This window comes from Leptonychotes weddellii, unplaced genomic scaffold, assembly GCF_054177405.1.
Source record: "Leptonychotes weddellii isolate Sample4059 unplaced genomic scaffold, ASM5417740v2 HiC_scaffold_8466, whole genome shotgun sequence".
Lineage (NCBI taxonomy): Eukaryota > Metazoa > Chordata > Mammalia > Carnivora > Phocidae > Leptonychotes > Leptonychotes weddellii.
This window is the reverse complement of record NW_028055569.1, coordinates 1-6,334: the sequence shown is the minus strand read 5'-3', so window position 1 is coordinate 6,334 and position 6,334 is coordinate 1. Positions and strand designations below refer to the sequence as shown.

The following is a 6,334-nucleotide window of genomic DNA, read 5'->3' as shown; positions in this document are numbered from 1 at the left end:
AAGGTTCTTATCTTATAAGGGGTATATTATCCTTCACATAAACCAGTTTAAATCAGTACATTCAAATTCATTATACATGTATCTATATCTTTCATTGCAAGATTTGGAGATTTGGTATTTTTACAATTTAAAATAATTATGACTGACTTCTTCCAGCTCAAAATTCTGAATAACGTATTCCATGAGTACAAAATGCATAGTATCTATCACAGTAACCTCTGAATAAATATTTTAGATAAAAGGCAAATCTAAGCTAACATGATCACATGGCTAATACTTCACTGAAAATTACTCCCATTTCCCAAGATGTGATTTAGACTTACGTATCTTGCATTTACTTTCAGTTTCTTTTCTTTTTTTTGGGAAAAAAAAATGTTTATTGTCTAAAAATATATATTAAAAAATTCCCCACAAAAGATGCTATTCTTTCATTTTCCCATCTTCTTCCTCTTCTTCAACACCCCTGATATAAAGGACATTATTACAACTTATTAAAACTTCAGCCAAATGTCCAGACAATGCTCCATCTATGTATTCTTCTGTGTTTGCAAGCTGCATGTTCATATAACCATCTACAGATACCAGGTAGCCTTTGTACTCCATTCCCCACTTAGGTTCCACCATTATTGGTTTTCCTGTTAATCCATTCAGGAAAGGTTTGGGATTGAGGGGCAAACTCATCATGACTGCAAGCAAATACTGCAGGCCACTTGCCAACAACCGAACTTTCGTCTGTTCCTGGTGACTAGAATAGCTGTAGCCAGCACATCTCCTTTCAGTTTCTTAATTTCTACAAAAAATAATAAGTTCAAGCCCTTTTGGTATGATTTAACAGAAGGCAGTTTTCTTAATCTCATGGTTCATCTAAGAAACTGAGTATATTTGTTGGGGATATAAGAAGACAAGGATTTATTGAATGACAAGACTATCTAAAATAGCTCAGATGGGTCAGCTGATTGAAGAAATACCTAGATAATATACACAAACATGCTGATATATAATCCCAGAGTGTGAGCTGCTGACTAAATCATGACAAACATCCTTTATTCATTTACTTACATATTTATTCATAATTCAACAAAATGTCTGTTGAACAACTCTTATGTTTGAAGTCTACATGTTGAGAATAAAAATGACTATGGCATCTTTCCTTTACAACAAAAAAGAGCTCATTTATATTTTTACCATCTGGTGTCAAAGAATAGACATTATCTTAACAGTAAGCACAATGGTCTAGCTTCAAGTTTGGAGAAAACAAGTCACGGGTTCTGAGCCACACTTGCAATAGTCCCTTCTTCATGTGAGAAAGACGGTATCAAGATAGCAAGGCAGGAGCCCAAGCTACGACAAATTGAACAAGAACTAAAATGCATATCCAAATACTTTTTTCTTTTACTTATCTTATTACTTTACAAGTAATAAAAAGAAAATTCAGCATCAGAAAAATAACAAAGAATTTGTAAAAGAAGTAGGGATTTGTTTTTGTAGATAGTTTGCTAAGTGGCTCTAGCTTTGTGGGTTGAAGGGCTGTGGAAACAAGTCACAATCAAACTACAGTTTGGATGCAAAAGGAAAATCAGATGAAATGAAGAAGGAGACTTATTTTATTTTAATTTATTATATATTTTTAAAAGTAACATTATTGAGTAACAGGTTAGTTTTATTTATATTAAGCCTGAGGTTATTTCATTGGTGAGTTATACATGTCAAAGTTATCAGTAGAAACTTTATAATTTCAGAGTGTGTGACAAAAGATAAAAATGGTCAAAAAAGGCCTTTAGACTGTGACTTATGTCAACAGTATATACTGAAAAGTGTAGTGGGTTCTTCACCCAACTGTATGCAAAATCAGTAGGTATCTGTCAACTTAATTACGATAAGTAAAAGCTTGAGCAGTAATGACACACTGCTTTACATATTTTGGGACTAGTCTGGAACATGGTCATTGACTCCACCTGCTTTTTCTCACAGTCTTTGTTTCTGTCAGTTTATCAGGCCAGAATATGTGATGTTCTATGACATTATATTAAATGGGATAATTCATGTAGAAACACTATGAAAATTGTAGACTGAGTATTAGTTTATGTACTGCATTATTCATGAACAAGTGTGATGTTTCAGAGCAGACAAGCTGTGTAGTAGATCACCTGTTATTTTGTTGGCACTGAGAATGAATCCCTGCCTGATATTATTCACAACAAGTTGCCATAGGAGCCTATAGTTTGGAGTTAGAGATTATCCCTAAAGGGAAAACAAGTGTCCTATTTGAAAATGGCATGCTCTTAGGGAAGCTGACATATTGTTACTGGTCATTTTCATATTACAGTAAAACAGCATATTTTTCTTTCCACTTTATATTTTCCTTTGATAACAAGAAACTGAAAAAGTGAAGATCTTGTAGGAAAAGAATTGAGTAAGAATGTGTAGCAGAAAAAAGTAGATAAATGCCCCCAGGATAGCAGGAGGCAATTGGAATGAGTAAGTGCTGATCAAGGAGTCCAGAGAATCCTGTCTGCATCTTGACTTTGCTATTGACTGTTTCTATGACCTTGGACATCTATAATTTATTCTAAATTTTCATATTTTAATAGCAATATTGTGAAAGTTTTAAAATTCTAAGCTGTTGATATATGAGAACATTTTAGAAGGCATTTACCTCTGTGCAAAAGATATGATCATAAATAGATATACGGTTAATTATTTACCCTAAGCTTTACCACTACCCATCTATTAGCTTGAATAGTATATGGATCTTTATTTCTTTAGTCTTTTTTTAAAAAAATCATTATTCATTCTTAATTCTAATTTATGCCAGGCTTATTATTAACATTTCATTGCCTTTATAAATATAGTAATAAAGTCCTATTTTTCAGGTAATTATAAAAAAAATCCAAAAAAGAGGACTCAAAGAAACCTTAGTAAACACTGCTTCCATGATTAATTAATTGCAAATGAGTAAGAAACATAGATTAGGGACTTTAAAGAAAAGTAGAAGCATTGCTTACAAAACACTTTTTGGATGGACAAATAGAAATTAAGATGTAGATAACGCTAGATTTATTCAGGTTAACCTGTGCTTTGCATACTGCTATAAAGAAATTTTTTAGGGAGCATCCTCTATGTGTATCTAGGGATTAATTGTTGAGATTTACTATGAATTATCTATCTCTATCCATTTAAATTAACTATTATACCCCCAGGGCTTAGTACATTACTTAAAATCAATGATATAGTAGTTAGAAGCAGAAGACAAGCAGAATTGATTGGAAAATAAAATGCAGAATTGAGAGAAATTTGTGCTTGAAAGCAACTTTTTTAGAAGAAACTCAGCTTTGCTTTATATGTTGCATTTCTTCTTCAAGTCACTTCCTTGCCTTCTGATGTTCAGCCACTCTCATGTTTCAATACTTTCTGTCTTGCCTTCATGGATTATGTTTAAAAGCAAAGCCCAAGTAGTCAAAGGGAGGAATTCAAACTTTTGTTTGGTTTTAGATCACCAATTACCATGTTTATGCATCCCACAAAATATACAAATTTTAATGCCCTGTATACTTTTTTTTTTTTTTTGCCTGAATTACTTTAAACTAGTGTGAATATAACCTCTGGCCTACAAAACCCCTTTTAGGTAGTTGGTCCACTAACACAGCATACACTGAGCATTATGGGAAAAGGAAGTTCCTGTTGCCTAGTCCCTCATAGTCTTAGAATTTCTGAAGGGCTCTCAACAAAATCTTGCACACACCTCAGTGATTTCTGGTATTGTCCATGAGTTCAAGTCTCCTGGTTAATTCTCACCTCATACTTTGTAAGTTGATAAATTTTTTTTTTAGGATTTTGAGTCTGCTCAGCTAGGATTTCAGAGACTTCACTGACAGTGCATAAATAGAAATAAAGTCTCTGCAAAAATAATTGAGAAAAGTCTCTAACCAGTCTTCAGTAATTTAAAAAGAGAGTGAAGCCTTGAGTAAGTATAAGAACATGATTTCCAGAGTCAACACATTATAATATTCAAATGTTCAGTTTTACAACAAAAAAATTGCAAAGCTTTCAAAGACAGGAAAATAATAGCCCTTTTAAAGGATCAAAGTAAATTGATAAACTCTTTCCAAGTGAACTCAGATATCTAAACTATTGGGAAAAGACTTCAAAACAACTGTCTTAAATAGGCTTAAAGAACAAAATAACATGGCCAAAAAAGCTACAGGAAATCAAGAAAACACTGTATGAACAAAATGGGAATACCAATAAAGAGATGGAAATTATAATGAGAAACAAAGCAAAAATTCTGGAACCGAAAAGTATAATGACCAAAATGAAAATTCATTAGAGGAGTTCAACAGCAGATATAACCAGACAGAAGACAAAATAAATAACCTTGAAAATAAGATAATAGTAATTATCCATTCTGAGGAAAAGAAAGAAGAAAGAATGAAGTGAACCCCGGGGGGATACCATCAATGTAATCAATGTATAAACATATACATTATGAGATTCCCAGAATGGGAAGATAGGAAGGAACAGAAAGAATATTTGAAAAAATAATGGCCAGAAGCTTTCCAAATTTGGTGAAAGATACAAATCCACACATTTAAGTTCAGTGAATAAACTCAAAGAGATCCTGTCAGAACACATTATAATCAAATTGTCAAAAGACAGAGAATCCTGAAAGCAGCAAAAGAAAAGTGACTCATTACATTTCAAGATTAACAACTTACTTCTAATTGAAAACCATGTATTGCAAAAGGCAATAAAAAGTCACATTCAAAGTACTAAACAGAAGATTATTACCTAAGCAATTATATCCATAAAAACTATTTGTTAAGCCAAAGGAGAAATCAAGACATTTCCAGATAAACAAAAACTGAGAATTTGTTGCTAGCTGACCTGTCCTGCAAGAAATATTAAAGGGAATCTTTCAAGGTGAAATGAAAGAACATTAAACAGTAATTTGAATCCACAAGACAGAAATAAATAACCTAGTAAAGTTGAATACATAGGTAAATACAAAATAGGATAAGTGCATCTTTCTTTGTGATTCATCTTCTCCTCTCAGTTAAAAGGCAATTGCATAAAACAATAATTATAAAATGTGTTTCTAGGCTTATAATATGTAAACTTGAAATTAGTTTGATCATAATTTTACAAAGGACAGTGAAAATGTAAATATGTTGGAGTAAAGGTTTTGCATATAAAGAATGTAAATTGATATTAACCCAAACTAGATTTTTATAAATTAACATGGGAAACCATGAAGGAAGTAATTTCTAAAATATTGTCAAAGCAACAAAAAGTAAATTAAAATAGTTTGGTATAGAATATCTATTTATGACCAAAGAAAGTAGTCATGGAGCAATAAAGGAACAACAAAATTATAAGACATAAGGAAAAGAAATACCAGAATGCAGACATATATCCTATCATATCAGTAACTGCACTTAATGCAAATGGACTTAACACAATCAAAAATAAATATTGGCAGAATGGATTTAAAAATACAATTTAATTATTCGTTGTTCACAAGAAACACACATTTGATAGACACAAATATGTTGAATACAAAAGGATAGAAAAAGATTACCATACAAACCAAAGGAGAACTGGAGTATCTATAATAATAACTGACAAAATAGACTGTAAGACAAAAATTATTACTAGAGCCAAACTAATTTCAACTATAAAAGGGTCAGTTTATTAGGAAAATATAATTGCCAACACACATGCACTAAAAAAAGAACTCTAAAATATATGAAGCAAAATTGACAGAATTAAAGGAAGCAATAGATAATTCAACAAAAATAGTTGACATTTTAATACTCCACTTTGTTTTTTCCAGTTCTATTGAAATATAGTTAACATGTAAAAACAGTATACATTAGGATGTATAATGTGATTTTTTTGAAATATATATAGTGAAATGATTGCCACAATTAGCTAATGATTGGCACAAATAGCTAATTAACATATTAGCATAATTCACTTTAGATAGTTACTTTTTTTGTATGTGGTGAGATCACTAACTCTCTTAGCAAATTTTAAGTATATAATATAGTATTATTAACTATAGTTAGCATACTGTAGGTTAGATCTCCAGGAGTTACTCATTCTACATAACTGAAACTTACTTTTTTTTTATGTTATGTTAATCACCATACATTACATCATTAGTTTTTGATATAGTGTTCCATGATTCATTGTTTGCATATAACCCCCAATGCTCCATGCAGTACGTGCCCTCTTTAATACCCATCACCAGGCTAACCCATCCCCCCACCCCCTCCCCTCCAGAACCCTCAGTTTGTTTCTCAAAGTCCACAGTCTCTCATGGTTCATCTCT

The 6,334-nt window shown here is 31.8% G+C and overlaps 1 pseudogene; it reads right to left on the bottom strand.

The window, feature by feature from the left end:
• Window positions 1-404: 404 nt before the first annotated feature.
• On the bottom strand, window positions 405-709 carry LOC102750674 (small nuclear ribonucleoprotein F pseudogene; annotated as a pseudogene).
• Window positions 710-6,334: the final 5,625 nt, after the last annotated feature.